The sequence below is a fragment of the Triturus cristatus genome, chromosome 6 (genome assembly GCF_964204655.1).
Source record: "Triturus cristatus chromosome 6, aTriCri1.1, whole genome shotgun sequence".
Lineage (NCBI taxonomy): Eukaryota > Metazoa > Chordata > Amphibia > Caudata > Salamandridae > Triturus > Triturus cristatus.
In genome coordinates, this window is record NC_140589.1 from 652,363,619 (window position 1) to 652,384,630 (window position 21,012).

The 21,012-nt window shown below is 40.1% G+C and overlaps 1 long non-coding RNA gene across 2 annotated transcripts in view; it reads left to right on the forward strand.

Annotated features, from left to right (window-relative positions):
• Window positions 1-477: 477 nt before the first annotated feature.
• Window positions 478-21,012, forward strand: part of LOC146817692 (uncharacterized) — a 74,679-nt gene continuing 54,144 nt past the window's right edge. Inside the window, exon 1 of one of the 2 annotated variants that reach the window (XR_014962565.1) lies at window positions 478-525. This is a non-coding gene — a long non-coding RNA (uncharacterized LOC146817692). The remainder of the gene's footprint in view (window positions 526-21,012) is intronic. The other variant, XR_014962564.1, reaches the window with a different exon arrangement.

A 21,012-nucleotide genomic window follows, 5' to 3' on the forward strand; every position in this document is an offset into this window, starting at 1 on the left:
CACCAACAAAAACAGACATTGCTCAAAAAAACATTGACAATTTTCTGTAGTCTCAGGCAATAAGTGAATACTGAACAGGTGATGCTCAAATGCTTTAAATCTTTCTAAAGCATGCTAAAATCAATTAATAAGGCACATGATATCAAAAAATACATAATGAGTAATTTAATTTGTGCCGGAGCTTTCTGGTGCTCAGCACTGGCACTTATTTTCCGGGGCCGGTACTACAGCTTTCTTCGTGCGGTGTTAGGCCATCCCCAAATAGAACGTAACAGTCGTAACAAACCATATATTACACGTTTATCACAAACACTACCAGGCAAACGTATTTTGCGCATTGTGTTTTGGAGAGCTTGAAGCACGTAGCAATGAATACAATACCCCCTTGGATCATGCCCTGAAACATCTCGTGAGACTTCAGGAGTTACGGCCGCTGTTTAATTACAGATCACACCCGAGTCACGTGCTTGTGAATAGCGCAATATCCGTCTCCTGAGTAGCACACAGGCTCCCGGCTGAACCAAGGTAGGAAGTGCGCTTCGGCGCTCGTTTTGGAAGTCGGCCCCTAATTGGTCCATGGTATGTGGCCATAGAGGTTACGCTCACTGGCACGGATGTTTGGAAACTCCTGCAGGCCCTGCACCGTCCACCTGCCTCAGCACCCTTTCCTTTCCAGGCACCCTGGTCAGATTGAGTGGTAATATTCACCTGCCCTCCACGTGGGGGGCGAGGGGACACATAATTGCACTGAGGAAGTGAGTTTCAGAAGTGCCTGGAGATCAGCACAGCTCCTCTCAGACCCTAAGGAGTTACGCAGATTGACCACCTCCCTTCTCGGGCCTCAGGCCCTTTGAAAATGATACGAAGGTCCGGTTCCAGGTCAACGGATTTACAGTAGTGCTGCAGAGCTCATAGAGAGCGTCTTCTGGGCCGTCTGCAGCATGCAAACACCGTTAAACACCAGCATGGGGGACACATGCTGGAGCTAACACTTGCAGGCATGTATAGCAGCAGTTCCTCAATTGCTGTTCATGTCTTTTGGCATTTGGCCTCATGGCAAAATATATACATGTAAGAGGAGCTGTTTTGATGTACCGATGATTTGGGTTACATGTCAGTATGCTATTATAGTAGCAGTGGGCTGCATCAATATCTAGTGTATTGTAATTAGAGATTACCGTTGCCACATTTCAGGGGGGAACCAGCCAAAATAAAGCCATTTTCGCTTTAAAAATCGGGAGTCTCCCATCTGAATCGTATCTATTGAAATGAATGAATCATTTGAATTTATTTTAAGCATGTCTTTTCTGTCTTTGTTTTCTTTATCAGTCAAGGATCATTATTGCAGCTCAACCATATTTTTAAAATCTTTCTTATAATTACAGTTAAAGTGTGTACAGATGAGTTTAAAACATACTGGCTTCTGGTGATAATGTTACTGTTAGTTGACTGTTTAAATAGATGTCATGAAATGTGCATAATGTGACTGGAGAGTACTATGCTCAATGTCTCATGAAGCCATGTACTGCTCGTATAAAACGGTTGTTACAGTCATGTACCTAGAGCGTAAAAGAACTATGGTCATGTTTAAGATGTTGCTTACTACCGATTCAGCATTATTTGTTTACATCTTGTGTCATAGGAGTCCTTCTTCCTATGTAAAGTAATCCTGCCCACTTACATGAATTTCTACATTGAGATGGTCACAGTGCCATGGTCCTCGTGATATCTCGCCCGCCTCATCCCTTTTCCCCCTACAAGTTAGACCTGGCCTTATATTTGTTATAATGTGGTTAGTTTAGCTTAACTATGTGTGTTTGAACACAAGGGTCTAAAGACCATCTCATTGCTCAAATGGGTGTACTTTCTGATATATGTTTCCCTCGTCGTCATTGCTTGATTTTGCTCACAAGAAAATGTCACTCATAGTCGTTGAAATATCACTCATAATTGCACCGAAATTATGAAAATGTCACACATTGCAATCTGAAACCTTGGCAGCTGTGTATGTTGCATGGTTCTTCGGTGAGCTGGGGCCGGTTGCTCAGCAACATTGGTTGACTGGCCAGCCGCTCCACATGGCCTTCTCCCCCATCTGCTCCTTGCAAGGAAACCACACATTCTCTCTTAAAGTATTCTTTATTTTAACAACACCTTGATATATTTGGCGTGTCAGCACAATTACTCTCCTTGCAGGAATCTAGATTGTGTGTCCTCTCAACACCAGTCAATCCGCAATAGTGCTGAATTCTGATCTATCTCTCCAGGGCATTGCACATGAAATTGTTCTATAATCTGCATGGTACACATTCTTTGCATCAGGCAAAAGTTATATAACACACCTGAAAATGAACCTTACCTGTAGAGAAATTGCTAATGAGACTGTTTGTGATGACTGACGTCAGAAAATCCAAACAGCCATTCACATTCTGGAAGACACTCCTAACAAGCATAAGGTTCATGGTAGAGTTTATAAACATACACTAACACTGCTTGTGGGATGCTGCTTTTGTCACATAGATCCTTTTATTACTGTGCAGTTCATAAGTTATAACCTAGCGCATTGAGCTATGAACTGCCATCAAAGCGCTACATGCAACCAGCATGGTACAGGTTAGAAAGTTATGTTTTTCCCCAGTCATTGACTATCCTAATTTTACGAAAAAGGGTTTGTTTGGGTAGAAATACATTTTAAAGGGGAAACATCATTTACAACGCGGGGATTACATCGCGATGCCATTACATCGCGGTTTTTACAACGCAAGTCGTTACAACGACTTGCGCTAGATGGCGCTCTAGGACAAGGAATAGTATAATTTACTATCCAACACCTTCCCTACTGTACGTAGACTGGAGTTGGAATAGTAAATTATACTACTCCTAAGTCCTATTCCTTGTCCTAGAGCGCCATCTAGCGCAAGTCGTTGTAGCGTTGTCAAAACCGCGATGTAATGTACCGCTATGTGAATGTATGCGTTGTAACGTCATACATCCATTGTAAAGTCAACCCTAACCACTGTGTGACGCTGCAGAAGTTGCATTAGTCGTTTTAGCCAATGTATTCCAAAATAGTACTTTACATGCACTTTTGCATTCATTGTTTTCAAAATTTTCTCAGGGACGGGTGGAACCTCTTATCAAAATCTTACCTGAGGAAGGCTCCCTTGCTGAAATTCAGATCAGGTATTACATCTGCCTTTCAGAAGCGCCTTTGAGGATTTGGGTGGAGTCAATAGAGTAAGTGGGTGGTGCCAGTGGAGGAAGTGTGTGGAGCTGGGGGGAAGTCGGTGGAGCCAGAGGAAGTGGGTGTGGCCTCCTAAAAATAATTGAGCACCTGGACCTAATATTTTGCAAATTAAGCACTGCTAATATTGAAGTATATTTCTTTATGAGGAGTCACGTGGTATTCATAATCCACTCGGCCTTTGGCCTTTTGATTTTTTAATGCCATCAGAACCACTCCATTGCAATTTAAGCCCGCTTTATACTGTTAGCAGTTATGTCTTCTCTTTATATATGACATATGGACCGCAATTCAGAGATATAGTGTATGTCTGTAAAACATGAGGAAAGTCACATTTTTATATAGCTTGAGGCAGAATGCTGAGGGCTTTAATGTTACTGAGACCTCCCATATGTCCACACTATGTACTTGAAAAATGTAGTCCTTATTTCATATATGGAGCTCAAAAAATAGGGGTTTTGTTAAGCCAAAATATATTATTCCCTGTAGGACTACAGAGGATTGGAATGAAAATGTTTTTATTTTTTAATCAAAATCCTCCGGTGGGGCAAGGCTGAAATAAGGCTGGCCAGGGCTCTACAAGTTTTCAGCACAGCAAAAAGCTCAAAGCAGAAAAAAATTATTTTTTTGCCCATCTTGAATGCATCCTCCCAGGTAAGCCTCATCACCTTGTCCCTGTCATCCCGAGAAGGTAAAAATTGACAAATCTCACTTTACTCCACTGTGGTGAAAGTTCTTTTTGGTCACTCCAAGTCAGAGTCAGGCAGAGTTCTATACATCATGGGTCATATTCATGACTTTTGGGACAAAGGGCTGCACAGCAAGACACCTTCTGCACTGCCCTGCATCACAAGGGCAGCAATGCACTATATTTATCCAATATGGTGCATTCCTGCCCTTTTCCCTTGCGATGGTGCCATTGTGGTAGTCTAGGGCCAATGCAGGCACCTGCGTTGTAGGCAGGTTTGTTTTTGTGCAGGAAGGTGCACCTTCCGGCATAAAAATAATCCTGGGTGGCTTTTTCCTCTTTCTATGTGTGCTGCAGAATGCATCACACATAGAAAGAGGAAGTAACGAGGAGAAATACATTTTTTTCCTTATTACACCACGCCCGGAGAGGCGTATCTTTTTGGTGCATTCCCAGGTTTACAAGGCCTTGTAAATTTTGGAATGCGTTACAAACCTGGGAAGTTGTATGGGAACACCCCTGCAACAACCATGGAATACTTCCCAGGGCGAGGAACGCAATGCAACGATTTGCACTGCATTGTGTTAATCCACATCAGATTTTGGAGACACTAAAAGCTACAAGAAGTGGCTTTGCATGACTTCATGAATCTGCCTTAAGGTTTGCGTCTCTCTTGCACCACGGTGCTTGGGGCAAGAGTGACGCAAACCGGGTCTTAAATATGGCCCCAGGGCTCTCTCTATCCAGGGCTTCTACAGGTTCTGTGGTCAGCTGGGCCCCTCCTTGTAGTCAGGAATCCTTCTCTTGTTTGCATACCTAAAGGATCTAAACAGGAGATCAGCGACCTACCCTTGGCTAGCATCCGTCCCTGGGTGCCAGGAGGAGTACTTGTGCTTCCTTTCTTCCAGGAGGACGTTTTCGAGGAGTGAAATGGGAATCGCATTTGTCGTATTGTATTTTTAATAATAAAAGAAGAAGAAAGATATAAGAAATATTTATTAAATGTATTTTGGCCTTGGGTCAGTGGCCCATTCACCTCAATGAGTAATGAATGAGGGGTTTAAAGGCCTTTATTAATTTTGTTTAGATGAGAAGTACCAGGAAAGTCAGACATTTGATTTGGCAGAAGGCATGAATAAAACCTTTTAACCAAAGTCACACATTTCAGGAAGCAGATGCCAGTTTTCTGAGAGAGCATAGTGATGTTGATGGTTCACTCAGAATGACCATAAAATAACCAATGGGTTTTTCATTATTTTCTGACTCAAAGAGAGGATGGAGGGCACAGAAATATACTGTTGTAATGAAACAATTAGCAGAGCAATTCGCTTACTAACAAAAAGGGCTCGCACTGAATGTCTTCTGCTGTTTTAAATTATGCCTACTAACCTGGACCTCTTGAGAATGTGTGTGCGATTGACATTAAAAAGGAAAATCAGAAGGACAACGTAAAAATGCGGACACAAAGACACATAGGGAAAATGTTAGCATGCTCCACTTAGCATAATGATAATAATAAGTATATTAAGGCTTTTCTTGATCTCATCACTCACCAGATAATAGGAGAGCAAAAATGTTTTTTTGTAAACATTGGAAGACAATCTATCAAGCCAATGATGAAAACTCAACAAATCAAATTACAAAATATCAGGATCAATTTCCAATTCCAAGCTGCCTATCAAAACAAAACATTGGTAAGGCACATTTCCGAAGGCTAATTATTTTTCGCCATAGAAAGCCTTAATTATGGGAAGGCTGTAGGAAAGATGATTTTCCCATATCAGTTTTCAAGCACTTTTTGCCACAATTGAGGGATCAGTTCTGTTTAGTGTTTAACAGCATAATGATAAATGGCTCTATTCCTGTTTTATGTATGTGTGTGTATATATGGCATATTTATAGCGTATACCTAGCCAAAAGACAGTAGAAAGCTGTGAAGTAATTTTAGTCTGTTTCCTAAAGAAAGTCAAAAATCCAGAGGAACCAGGATCATACAGATCTATAAATCTTTTAAATACAAACGATAACCTGTTTGGAAAAATGTAGCCAATCATCTTGCTGAAGTTGCCCAAGACTTGAAATACTGGTAGGCAAATTTCAGCAAACCTAATTTAACGGACTGATGTCTGGGACTATCTTTCTTGTAATTTTTAGAAAGCCACACGAATAATGATGGATACTGAAAGGGCTTTTCATTTAGATACCAGGGATGCTTTATTTTGTATTTTACAAACAATTGGTGTTCACACTCAGTTCATAGCAATTCTCCAAAGGTTATGGGCCAGATGTATCAAAATACATAATTGCGATTGCCGAATAGCGACTTATAACGAATCGCTATTTGGTAATCGCAAGAGCATATGTATGTCGCAATAATTGTGCAAATCGGTAAAAATCGCATTCGCAATTAGAGATTACCTATATGGGATTCTCAAAATAGCGAATTTACTATTTGAAATTCGCTATTAGCAAATCTAACATTTCGATGCAGCATGATGACCTCACAACCAGGAAGTGAGGCATGCCATGCTGTTATCTGTGTACTGAGTGAAAGGAGGAGGCAGACTGGAGGACAACTGCACTAGGAAGACTGTTTGGACAACTGAACCTGTGCAAGAAAACCAGTATGGTGTCGAAAATCACACTGAGAAGAAGCCAGGTCTGCGCAAAAGAAAGCTAAAGTTTAGCCAGAAAGAGTTGAAAGTCCTAATAGAGGAAGTGGTGAAGAGCCATGAGAATTTATTTGGAAAACAGTCACTACATGTTCCAGAGTGTGAAAAAAGAAAGCTATGGCTAAGTATCCAAACCAAAATAAGCGCAGCGGGGGTCACACAGCGCTCCATTGCAGATCTACGTAAGTGGTGGTATGATCTGCGGAGCAGGGCCAGGGAAAAGGTTGCTGCAAGGCTTGCAGAGGCAAAGAAGACTGGAGGAGGACCACCACACAAACTGCATCCACACCCTTAGAGGACCTGGTTGAGTCTACCCTTTAGCCTGAAGCCATCATTGGAGTGACACAGATAGACACCTCTGCACTGCCCAGTACTTAGGTAAGATGCATGCAAATGAGCATATTCATTTTAAATGTAACACAAGTGAGATCAGGCTTAGAGGAGCAAATACTACTCCAGTCCACATTTTACTTGCTACACATTATTGGATTAGTAGTCAGAAACTCCAATAGGAAAGGCAATGAGGAAAATCAAAACAGCATAGGTGCATTTAAGTTTAACAAGCAAGTGAAATGTATACATACCATGTGTTGCTAAGTACCTTTATTAGACAACATAATGCACTATGTGATATACATGTCAAAATTATAAACTGAAATAATAATGTTTAACATCACATATACACCTGCGCAGGAGTCCGACGAAAGTGAATCCCATGACCGTCTGGAGACTCAGGCACAGTCAGGAGATGACAACACAGTGGCCCTATCACCCATATCACCTGGACCCACAAGACGCAGGACCACAGTGGCACCACTACCTGAGTTTCGAATGGAAGAGAAGAGCCAACCTGACCTCCCCACTTCACAGGCTGAGCATCCACCCACGCCAAGAGCCCAAGTCCACATGCATTGAAGAAATATCCACCTAAGGAGATACAGGGTAAGGGCACAATGGCAAACTCATGAAGGCGAGAGATCACCTGTCTGTGGTGGTCTGGAGAATGCAATGTTGAAGGTGCAGCGCCTGAAATGCAAACACATGCATTCAATGCATCTACAGCTTGTTTCCATAAAAACAAATATGGTCGAAATGAAGGACAGCATCACACAACTTACTACAGCAGTGGTGGAAGGAGACAGAGGGAAACAAGCAATCAAGGAACCATGCAATGTAATGTAGGAAGACCATGTGTCCCACCGAAAAAGGCACCTTCAATTACTTTGCCGCTTAGATGGTACAGTAGGGCCATCAAATGCCTGAGTAACACAACAGCTCTGCTGTCTCGACGTGCTGTGGGCATGTAGGTAGAAATGGCCCATTTTTGTGGAGATGTGGCCAGATGAGGATTTGCAAACTGCCACGGTTGGTGGTAGTAAAAGGTAGTGAAAGGGATAGTGAGGAGGCCTCAAGCCTCAGTAGCATCATAGCACCAGTAACCGAATGCAGAAGGTGCAGTTCCAGAAATACTTCTGCCTCAGAAGCCTTAACAATGAATGTGACAGAGTACACAGACCGGGCCACCGGAGTCTGTGGCCACAGAAAATAGTATGGCATTGGGCCCTGGAATGCCATTAGGTGAGGTAACCAGTGCCATTCAGTTATCAGGGCTGACTTTCAACTATCATGGCAATGTTATCTAGTTGCATTGTTACTTTCACACTGCGCGTATGTTACTTGTTAAGTGTGCATTTACACTACCTGAGTTTTGTTTTAAATAAATCACAATAGCAATGAAACCATGTAGTGTATTGTCTCATCATTACCCACCTTAAAAATAATTCTGTGTTATTTCTGCACATCTCTGTCTTCCTTCTGCTGCCCTTGAACTATTTGCTGCTTTTTGATGTTGACCTTGCTCATCGTCTTCATCAGATTCACTATCCATAAGGTCCAAGGTTATGCCTTTGAAAATTGCAATGTTGTGCACCTTGGCACAAGTGGCCTCAACTATGCAACATGTATCTGGCCTGTACTGCAATTCACCTCCACTTTTATGTAGGCAGCGGAACCTACTCTTCAGAAAACCAACGGTCCTCTCTCTCAGATTGCGGGTTTATGTGTTCAATGCATAATATTGCTGTTCACTAGGTGTAGTCAGATTCAGGTATGGTGTCAGTATGAATGAGCGCACAGCATATGCACTGTCACCTACAGGCTACAAGGCAATATATTACTCACTGCGATGTTTCACCATGACCCGACAGTCAGTAAAACAGTGTTAAATGCTTTTACCAACAGGTATCCTTCACCAAATGCACCCCCAAGCTGACTCGTATGTCTGCTACTGTGTCTGACGATGTATAAATCATTCGTACTACCCAGGAATCTTGCCACTATGTCTGTGATTATATTTTTGACATTGCATATGACTTGGATAATGAGTGAATTATATGATTTCCTGTTAATGTAAATGTACTCCTTCACTGAGGGGGGGCATATAGTTACATGCGTCCCATCAATGCACCCAATTGCATGTGGAAAATGGGCTAGCTGATAATTCCTCTGGTGTTGTAGGAAATCTTATGTGGTGGTGTATCCTCTGCGACATAACGTCCAGGAACTAATTGAAAAGGCGCGATAGTGCACTTTGGGAGACCACTCCTGCTGCAGCTATTACTCGCTGGAAGCAAGGAGGTGCAGTGAACATAGGACCTGCACATGTATGGGTATGGCATGTGTCTGGCGAGTCTGACGCTGCAGTAGTGGATCTAGTTCAGCTATTAGATCATCGATCATGTCTGAATCCAACCTTTATTTATCATAGATCTCTTCCTCTGTCTGCACCAACAATGTAATGCGCACTCTAAAGATTTGCTCTTGTCTTCTGCTTCCCCTCTGTGCTGTTGCTGCTTGTATCCTCAGCCTCCTCACCATGATGTACAGTGCCGCCATTGTGAAACATTCTGAGGCCATCTGAGGCTGTTTATATAGTTTGCACATGGTTACCACCTGATAGGAATCGGTGCTAATTTGACAGTGGATGCAAAATAGCAAATTCTGGCTCAAACACGAATTGCGAATTAATCATACATATGTTTGCGAATTTCAAATGGTGAATTCGCTAATACAGATCCGCTATTTTGTATTCTCAAAATGGGGAATCACAACTTTTGTGAATTTCAAAGTAATTCTACTAATTCTTTTCCGATTTTATTTACGGCCGTTTTGTATTCACAAACGGGCGAATTTTGCAATTTGCACCGTTTGCGAATGCAAAATAGCTTGATACATGTAGCCCTATATTCCAAAACCATGGCATTTATTATAATAAGCTGCCAGCAGGCTGTCACTGTCTTAGTGACAAGAGGGACCACACAGAATTTTTTCATTTCTATTCTTGTTTTTGGCCTATTTATTGAACCTGTAGCACTTAAACTTCGACCAGAAATCCCATTGTTCCACCTTTTTCGCACATAGTCAAATTAAAACTATTTGTAAATGATCTAATTTTGAATTTAAAAGCAAATCACAATAATATTTCACACATTTGATCAACTACAGCAATTTTTCGACATTGCTGGCTTTAAGATAAAACAGAAAATATTTGACTAATGCTTCCGTAAACCTCAATCGGTAAGTCAAGGGGATGATTACGATCAGCACTATCCTATCAGGTACCTCAAAATTTACATTACTTCTACCTATAACAACATCTATAAATTTAATTATTTAAGAATGTTACAAAATTAAATAAAATAAAAAAGTTATTCAAAATTTGGCAGTCTCTTCCACCATTGTACATACGATAGCATTAATCAAAATGTCAAAACGTCAGTTCTACCTTTGATAATTTTCGTTATCCCAATTGTGCCTTGCAATAATATTTGGTATTTCTTTAGATAAATCAACTTCTAAATGTATATGGAGGGGCGAAAAAACCTTGAGTGAAACTATCCAAGATCATGCCCGGTATATAGAAGGCATAATTAGCACTGCCTATTTAGCTCTGTTGTTAAGGTCCTTTTTGCTGGGTTACCCTAAACTTTCTGCCTTCCTCCTCTTTTTCTGACCTTCTTTTTGTTGGCTCTAAGACTCTGAGCACTTCATCACTGCTAATCAGTGCCAAAGTGCATGTGCTTCTTCCCTAAACATATATGTAATTGTTGTATACCTGACAGGCATATTTAAATTACTTGTCAGTCCCATGTAAGGTGGTATACCATATACCCAGGGCCTGTAAGGTAAATGCTATTAGTGGGTCTGCAGCACTGGTTGTGCCCCTCACAAAAGATGCATTTTAAACCTGTCTCAAGGCTGCCAATGCAAGGTCTGTGTGAGCAGTTTACTGCCACTTCGACTTAGCTTTTAAAACCACTTGCCAAGCCCTAAACTCCCCTTTTATTAAACACAAGTCACCGCCAAGATAGGCCCTAAGTGACCCAAAGGGTAGGGTGTTGTGTGAATAAAAGATAGGACATGTATTTTTAAGTTTTACATGTCCTGGCAATAACAAACCGCAAAATTCATGTTTCACTGCTGTGAGTCCTACTCCTTCCATAGGCCAGCTTAGGGAATTCCCTTATACATCCTTAAATGGGAATTTCTGATCAGAGAGGAGTAGCTTAATTATGTGTAGTATGGTTCGAATAGTAATGATAAATTCTCTTCAATACTCAAGTTGGATTTAAGACTACTATTTTAGAAATGTCAATTTTAGAAAGTGGGCATTTCTCTGTACTTTACTTTGCTCTGTGCACCTTGCAGCCTGTCTCCAGTCAGCGTCTGACCTGGGTACCGCTACACTTTTTGCATACTCCCTAGACAGCCACAACACAGGAAGGCTGGGTGTGACAGGGGATATATCTGCATTCGTCCACATACTGATAGCCTTACATGGCTGAGAGAAGAAGAGATGGCTCACACTCAGTTCTGAATAGGCTGTGTCCTCCTCTAACACAAAAAGATGTTTTACCCTCTACTGGTACTCTGGAGCCAGAACTGGGCTGAGAGGGATCCTTGCACACTTAAGAAGGCTCTTTGAAGTTACCTCCTACATCAAATGCACTTTGGGGTATAAATATTAGGTTTCTGTCCCTATCCAATAGGCATACTACTGGACCTGGAAGAAACTACACTGGAGTAAAGGCTGCTGTGCAGAAGGATTGCCTTCTTACTATGTTTGACAGCTCCAAGGAACTGCTACTGTGCCTGATTGAGCCACCCTGCTCCCTGCTAACCTTTGCATGCTGCAAGAATCAAGAACAACCTCAGAGTGACTCCACAGACTTGCTGGCTTACCTCCTGTTCCTCCCTAGGTATCAGGGATATTAAAGACTTTGCAAACCAAGATTAGACTCTTTCAAACTGCAACACCTACCGCAGACTCAACGCGCTGTGACTTTCCCCAGTCAGGAATTGTGGTTTATGGTAGAGGCCATTTGATGCTATGTTGGCCCAAAACCAGACATTAGGCACCTGTGGCGGCAGAATGTTAATTAGAAATTAAGGTGTGGGCACCCGAGCGCTTCAAGCTAACTACTGACCAGATCACTCTTGACCAGATGCCAGGGCAACAAGACGGCTGAAGACCTCGATGATGTCACCGCCACCCCAGCCGCACCAAGCTGAGCCAAACATCTCCTCAAGGCTGCATCTCCATGATGGGAGCACTATACCAGAGGATGGTGTGGACAGCAACTCCTCCAGCGACTCCTCTCGTGGCCTCCCACAGGTAATTGTGTTATGCCCTGGGTGGTCCTGATGCTGTGCTCCTCGCAGCGGGGCACATACATACTTGTGGATTGGCTGCAACTATGCCCAGGTGGCCCCTGACTAATTTGTTTGCTCCATTTGGGGTATGAACCATATGCTCTGCTACCAGAAACTGTTAGCGCGTAAAGGATTGGTAAAAATAGAGTTTTAAACCAAACACTCCAACTTACAGCTTGGACCCTCAAATCAGATAGTGCTTGGCAGGTTGAATGGACCTTTGCCACTGTGTTGCGAATGGAGCAAGGAACACAAGAACATTCCATAGATATAATTAACTGTCAGGTTCAATATTTGCAGTCAATGACTAGAAGTTGTATAAGTTTGCAAAACCTTTATTTATCTTAATGAATTAGTATGGTTGTGTCATCTTTATTCCAGTTAGACCAGATTGTTGAAATGTCGAATAAAAGATTGATTAGTGACAGCATAAATCAAAACACATTGTTTCATAATTGAGATTTGTCACTAAACTAGCCAAAGTACCTAAACTACCCTATGTAAACAATCCCATGAAGAGTTCTTTCTAGAAAAGTGCAAGATTTCAGAACATAGTTAAAGATGAGAACTTCCCATAAAGAGTTGTTCTGGAAACTCAGACAAATTCCCCACAGCTGCAGTAGCAACTGTTGAAATATCAGTGCTATTAAAATGATCGTTGCAGTAGCATTGATCAAAAAGGATCAAAATCAAGGAAAGTGGAGTCACCGTTAACAGTAGCTTCCAGCAATGATAGAGCAACCCTCGTGTAGGTGAGTCATAAGGGGGCCTCCTTCCCTCTAACTAGGAACACTCAGTATAATATAAAATCACACAATAATGTAACGAAAATTAGTATGTGTAAGATGCTATCCTTCCTTGGAAACCGCTCATCTGATGGTGTTGCCAAAATCCGTTGCTTCTCCCCGTGATTCCAATGGTAAACATCCAAGCCGGTCCATAGTTAAATAATTGTTGTGAGTATCAATACATGGAGGAAAGTTCTCATGAGAACCTTCTTACCTAAGTTAAATAGCTGGGTTTAATGTTCTGTGGTGAATACAAAAGGCAAGTCAAAGGCAATGAAGCAAATCTATTGACAGTGTCCTAGTTAAGCATACATAAAATATGTAAATTATTATTCATTCTAGCAGTTTATTTATGATGAATCCACAGCAAGCTTCTTGACTATACCAAGATGATCTAATATGGTGTGACTAAGCAAAGAAACATAATCTTGAAGACAGCACATTCATTGGCAGGATGCTGGTGTTAGACAAAAGTCAAAAGAAAATATTGCTTGGGCTTAGTTACAGAAGTACATTGAGAATGATAGCCTAATACCCTTTTTTCTTTACATTATTTTTCCTATATGTTTAAAGCAAGCACATTCTCCCTAAGCGCAATTTACTTATGCAATCTTTAGCAGAGTTAAAATGCACTCTAAAATGATACTTCACTCGTTCAAAGATGGCACATTTTTCCTACATGTTATTTTTCTATGTGGAAACATTTCTGCAATATTTAAATGCAATCTAAGCTACAATTCTAATATGATGTGCAAGTTGAAATTAGCTTTAAAAATGTATTTCTTACAATCCCTCCCTTCTGATTTTTTTTAAATCATCACACTAATTTTTTTCACATGCAAATTTAGCTTAGAAAGCACTTTTGTCCTCAGATGTGGCTGGTCTTTTTCTTTTGACCCCCACTACAAAATTGTAATGACTTCTTGTAGTCATCATTCATAATACCATGTAATCCCATGGCCCTATCGTACATTTTCTTCTGAAAATGTTCCTGTTGTTTGAGCATTAAATATTTACAGCTCAGATATAGAATGTAAATAAATATCAGACAAAGTTCTAATACCACTATTGCCATTAATATTGCTTTCAGTATGCCCTTCCCAGCTGTGAAAACCAATTTCCAATGTTGCTCAGTCCTATCTCAAAATTCTCATACAAAATTGGTTTTTCAAATTCACTTAATTCGGATTCAAAACCAAAATGTTCTTTGCATAACTTTCTATTTCCTTGTTTTCATCTGGTGTGTATGCACAGCAGTGGCATAGCATTCTGAAACTTGTTTGCATTAAAGTTTGGCATTTGAATTAAACTAAACCTGGGATTCCCCATTTGTGCAGGAGCAGGGGGCATCATTTGAGCTTGATTTTGCATCCGAATTTGCATCTGTTGCATAGGCATTTTTGGAACATGTGTACCTTGTGAATTCTGCATATTTCTTCAGCATTCCCAGAATTAAGTCGAAATTCTCATTTCCAATGCCCCACCCTATGACAGATGTTACAAGCAGTAATCTTTTTCATTGAAGCAATGTCCCTCCAAGAACCCATACCCATGGGACCACCTCCACCTCTGCCCTGGGCCATATTCATTCCTCCTTGATTTCCTGAAAATCCAGCTATTGGCACAACAACTCCCTGCATTGTTCCCTGATTTCTTGTAAAAGACGGGTTCTGAAATCCTTTCTGTGCAAATTTAGTCTGAGCCAGCATAAAGTTCCCCTTTATTTTCCTGTGCTTGATGTCCAATTAATCACTACAGTATTTGGCATAACACAGGATTTTGTCTAACGACTTGGTTTGCCAACAGATCATTGGTTTGCCAACAGATCAAACTTTGTGTGATGCGAGCACTGATTTTGGGCTTCGATCCCAATACAAACTGAGACACAAAAATCCCTATATTCTTTTCCTCAGTATTCTTACATCTATTATGCTGTTGAAACACCTAATAAAAACTCTCATAGTACTCATGAACTGTCTCTTTCACTCTTGTGTGGTTCTTAGAATCTTTAAATAGTCAGGTTCCTTTGGAGGTATTCTCCCTTTAAAAAAGGTGATAACCGCTTCATATTTCACCATCACCATTTGTGATGGTACATTTGTCCCTTTCTCTCTAGCTGGTTCTCCTTTTAGCCATTGCACTGCAATCTTACATTCTGCCCATAAATCAGCTGGAGAATGTCACAGGATGTAATCAAATCAATCAATAGCACCTTTGAAATCATTATGACCCTTTATGAACCTCTCCACTTGAGCATATCACTGCACCAACTTGTCTGTCAACTTTGGAAATTTGTTTGTAAATGCTCTATTCCATGGCACATGTACATAAGTTCCTCCAGCTATTTCCCTCAGAGGATAGGTTGTTGCCTCCTTCTCATTGGGTACAACCTGTTTGCCCTCTATAGCTGCTTCCCACATTTTCTTTTCATGTTTCCTTGTCCACCTAAGTTCTAGCCTTTTCCACATTCTTCCATCTGCGTATGCATTTTGTCAGTTCGATAAGGTGCAAATGCATTCCTCTAACCCTCATATTTTCTATAGCATGATCATCCAACTCAACTTGCACTTATCTCTCATGGGTCAGAAAAACCAGTAGGTGGTGGTGGTTGGGAAGATAACATCTGTTCTAATATTTAATCTCCCAAATCTGTATCTGACTCATCCCCTGTTATCTGGCTGCAGCCTTATTCCTTTTTCACCTTCTGATGTAAGAACCGAATAATTTGGCTCCTTCAATAATGCCCATCCCCAATCTATGCTGTTCTTCATCTCATTGAGCGTTTGCATAATTTTCCATTACTCTTGCAGTCCTTCTTTGATATTTCTCCTTTTCCCTTTCTTTTGCATCTTTTTCCCAAGCATCAAAAGTCTCATACTGCATGGGTCGAGGTGGTGGCTTTTTCTCATACAATTTTCCCTTCAAATGATTCTGGTATTAAATGTCCCATAACTAGGAAAAGTCAAAGCACCCTAGTTTTCCATAATTCTACTCCATTGTCGAATCAACAGACATGAGCTTAAACCATGTTCAGTAGTCATAACGTATGATGAAATACCCTCAGGAGGTTCCTCCTCGCCTCTGCATATAGGAATATTGACATCCCCTCTTACCAATTTCTTAAAATCCTTAAAACATTTCATGTTGATGATATAGTAAACAATTTCAGATTAAACCAAATGTTTGATTCTGTTCCATACACGTCACATTTTTATTCTCCAGTCAATTGTCTACATTTAATTCTATGCAACTCCTTACCAAATCCAAAGACAGCACTCAATTTGACAACACTCAAAAACCACTTGCCAATGGCGGTATGAAAGCATACCAACTGTCCAATCCCAGCGTGAAACACTATGACGTACAATCTCACTCCTCACAGCAGTCGCCCCCTTTACAATTTTCCTCGCATTAACACACCACTTTCAGATAACCTCTTTAAACAACTTTTTGTTTGCTCTTACAAAAGGAAATTAAGTATCACAACCACTCAAGAGTTACTATACTCGCAAGTGAATTTCTCAGCGAGTGAAAAATCACACAGATCAATGCAATTTCCCCCGTTTGCTCAATAAACTTCTACTAACATCAACCAAGATTAATCAAACGCAACAACTTGTCCTTATTGTTGCCAATAGAAGTGATGAAACTTCACACTCCACATCTAAAATCTCTGCAAACAAGTTTAAAACTTTTGTTATTATCCTGGGATCTTTCAACTTCAACAAGTTTGAAACTGAACTTCTTCTTCTCAAACTTCTCCACTCCACTACTACTCAATCAGACATACTAAAGAAAATACACTCACTACTATAATCACTCACTACCACAACATTTTCATCCTATTAATACTCACACCTTAAAACCCGCAACTGCCAATACCGCAACTGCATTCGAATTTTGCTTTGCAACACTGTCAGAATCCGGACACTGGAAACTGGAATCAGGGATTATTTTAATATAGATTGGGTACTAATTTGTTTGCTTCATTTGGGGTGTGAACCATATCCTCTACTACCAGAAACTGTTAGCGCCTAAAGGATTGGTAAAAATAGAGTTTTAAACCAAACACTCCAACTTACAGCTTGGACCCACGAATCAGATAGTGCTTGGCAGGTCGAATGGACCTTTGCCACTGTGTAGCGAATGGAGCAAGAAACAAAAGAACATGCCATAAAAATCATTAACTGTCAGGTTCAATATTTGCAGTCAATGACTAGAAATTGTAGAAGTTTGCAAAACCTTTATTTATCTGAAAGAATTAGTATGGTTTTGTTATCTTTATACCAATTAGTTCAGATTACAGAAATGTCGAATAAAAGATTGCTTAGTGACAGCATAAATCAAACAAAGTGTTTCATTAAGGAGATTTGTCACAAATCTAGGTTAATGACCTAACATACCCTATGTAAAGAAACCCATGAAGAGTTATTTCTAGAAAAGAGCAAGATTTCAGAGCATAGTGAAAGACTAGAACTTCCCTTGAAAAATAGTTCTGGAAACTCAGCCGAGTTCCCCACAGCTGCAGTAGCGAATGTTGAAATATCAGTGGCAGTGAAATGATCATGCAGTAGCATTGATAAAGGAAAATCCGGACAAAGGAAATTAAAGTCACTGTTGGCAGTAGCTTCCAGCAAGGATAGAATGATGCTCCCGTAGTAGAGCCATCAGGAGGTCTGCTTCCCTCTAAGGTGGAACACTCAATATAATGTAAAATCACACAATAAAATAGCAAAGATTATTAGGTGTAAAATGTGTTGCTTCAATGGAAACATTCGATGGTGTCATCAACATCCGTTGCTTCTCAACCCAATTCCGCCAGTAAACCTTCATGCCAGAGGCTCATAGTTAGACAATTGTTGCGAGTATCGACACATGAAGGAAAGTTCTCATGAGAACTTTCTTACCTAAATTAATAGCTGCGTTCAATGTTCTGTTGTGCATACAAAAGGCTAGTCAATGCCGTGAAACAAATCTATCCACAATGTCCTACTTAAGCATACATAAAATATATTTAAATTATTATTCATTAACAGCAAAGTTCATTGTTATTCCAAGATTATCTAATCTGGTGTGATGAGGCAAAGAAACATAATCTTGAAGTCAGCACATTTTAAGTTGTTAAGGCTAGACAAAAGTCTAAATAAATGTCTATCTAGCTGTGAGCAAGAGTCAAAAGAAAATATTGCTTGGGCCTAGTTACAGAAGTACATTAAGAATAATAGTCTTCTAAAAAAAAATATTTACATTATTTGTTCTACATGTTAGAAGCAAGCACATTCTCCCTGCATGAGATTTACTTATGCATTCTTTAGCAGAGTTTCTTTACAAGCTAAAAGCAGTCACATTTTTCCTATGTGTTATTTTTCTATGTGAAAACATTTCTGCAATATTTATACTCATTCTAAGCTGCAATTCCAATATGATGTGCAAGTCGAAATTTTCTTTTAAAAAGTTTTTCTTACACCTCTTTAGATTAGCCTGTCTGCTCTGTGCCAAGCTACCATAGAATGAGCACTGGTTATCTTTGGTGTGTATCTGACTTACCCTGACTAAAGTGGTGGGTCTTGCTTGACTTAGGTGCATACCCTAGCCAACCAGGAGTCCCACGTCTTACAGTAGCATTGGAGGATCTTCTGAACTGTTCGATTATTGTCATCCATTTTAACATTCCTGATAATTCCACCACTGAAATCATTTTCAAGGAATCAACCACTGACCCACTTGTATATATCAGGTTGCCTAAAAATCCCAAGTGCTTCAGAAAAAGCAATGTTTTAGTCCATTTAATAGTTCTGAAAAATGAATTTGTTTATTTAAGCAATTGATATATTTTAGAAATGGGAAGTGGATGATTTTGGGGCTTTCTCAAAAGTGTCAGTGAAAACTATTGGAACAAATTCAAACCTTTTTCAATCAAAATTACCTTTGGTAACTTGTCACTGTCAAACAGATAAAGGGATTTTAGATTCCCTATTTTGACAGGAGTGGGCCCTATTGCTATGAAAGTTAAATAGTTAAATGCATCTTCCAGACTCCTGTTTTTGGTGTGGGTAAATAGTAGAATAGCCTCAAACCAAATAACTGGGATGGAGAATTAAAAAATAGCACAAAGAATATGAGGTCAATATGTCTAAGAAAGAAATTTGGACATACATTTAAGGCTTTAGCGATGAATCATTTTGTGATGCCAGTTTTAGGCGCCTGAAGTTTTTACTTCAGGTGGATGCTATAATATTCTCCCAAGATCCTTAATGAATTTTAACCACATATTTTATCTTTTTGTTTTACATGGCAAAATGCCTCTAATGGTAATCGGTGATATATTATTGGCTGCTGTATTATGTTTAAACCATTATAGCTAGAAGTTTTCAGTTCTTCAGCTTCAGAATAGATTATGATATCAGACTTTATCCATATATAAATTTTCTTGGGAACTACCCTTCCTCTACGATAGTTAGAATGCCGTAAAAGAAAGTTTACATTTATCACTATCTCACTTGTGATTTCACTCATTATGCAAAGACGGGAATTCTCCCTCATACAGGCTCTCACAGATTGGAAGGACAAATGCATAAGGTTATTAAATATATAAAAATTACAAGTAGTAACTTTTCAGTCATAAAGTTGTCTCTATCCCCGGTTACAAGAAGTGGAGACAGGTATGTCATGTAAGTCTCCACATTGTAATGATTTTACCGCTGTAAATGGTGAATAGTCAAAAGTAGTAAATGTACTATAAAGTATAACAGTAAATGTACCCATATAGGTGAACTCATGTACATTTACATTTGTGTCTTGTCCTCTCAGTGTCTAGCGACCCACATAGTTATGCACTCCTGAAACAAATTGCTGAGTGGGTAGGTAGGCTTAGTCATCCACAACTACAAAGGCGTAGGGAATATCTTGTGGGTCCTGAGTCTTTTTCCAATATGATTTACTAAAGTGTGGAGCTTGTAATGATGAGAATACACATTCTACGCATATCATTGTCAATTCTTTTTATATGCACCACTGTGGGCCTGTTCAGGTCTATCACAATAGGATTTTGTTTGAAACACAATAGGCCAGATGTAAGAAGCCCCGGTTTGCGATTTCCTAATTGCGAAACCTAGTGATTCACAATTAGAAAATCGCAAAACGGCATGCATGAAAGTGTGTTGAACACTTTCTGCATTTCCTAGGGGGTTGCAAACGACCTACTTCATGAATTTTTATGAGGTAGGTTGCAATTTGTGACCCCCTAGGAATCCCAAAAATCACAGGGATGGTGGCCTTGATTGCTTAAGAATAACGGGATGCTTTGCAAAAAGTTAAATGAAAAGATTTCCTTTCATTTTTTAAGAGCAGGCAGTGGTCCACAGGACCACTGCCTGCTCTTAAAAAATGCTTTTACAAACATTCACAAAGGGGAAAGGGTCCCTTGGGGACCCCGTTGCATTCGCCAATGGGTTACCACGTACTTGGTAGTAAAATGCAAATGTTTTGAGACCACATTTCAGTCACAAAACATTCATACATACCGATGCGATTCGATATTAGGAAAGGACGCCCTAAAAACGTCCCTTCCTAATACCGAATCACGAACCCAAATTGCGATTTGGTAACATGTTACCGAATCACAATTTGGGTTTGATACATGTGAAAAACCTTTTTTGCATTCGCAAACGAGCCAATTCTGCAAATCGTCCCGTTTGCGAACGCAAAAATGGTTGATACATGTGACCCAATGTTCCTTGCTAGTCTTGACAGCGTCTGGAAACTGGCCCCACTTTTTGGGCAGGAACAAAATAAACAAATCATGCCTTTTTATGGTCTTGTTGGAACCAAAACACTCAGGGCCATATTCTCAAGGAGCTATCGCTGAGTTATCGGCACCTTAACACAGCCAATTTTGCAATAAACTTA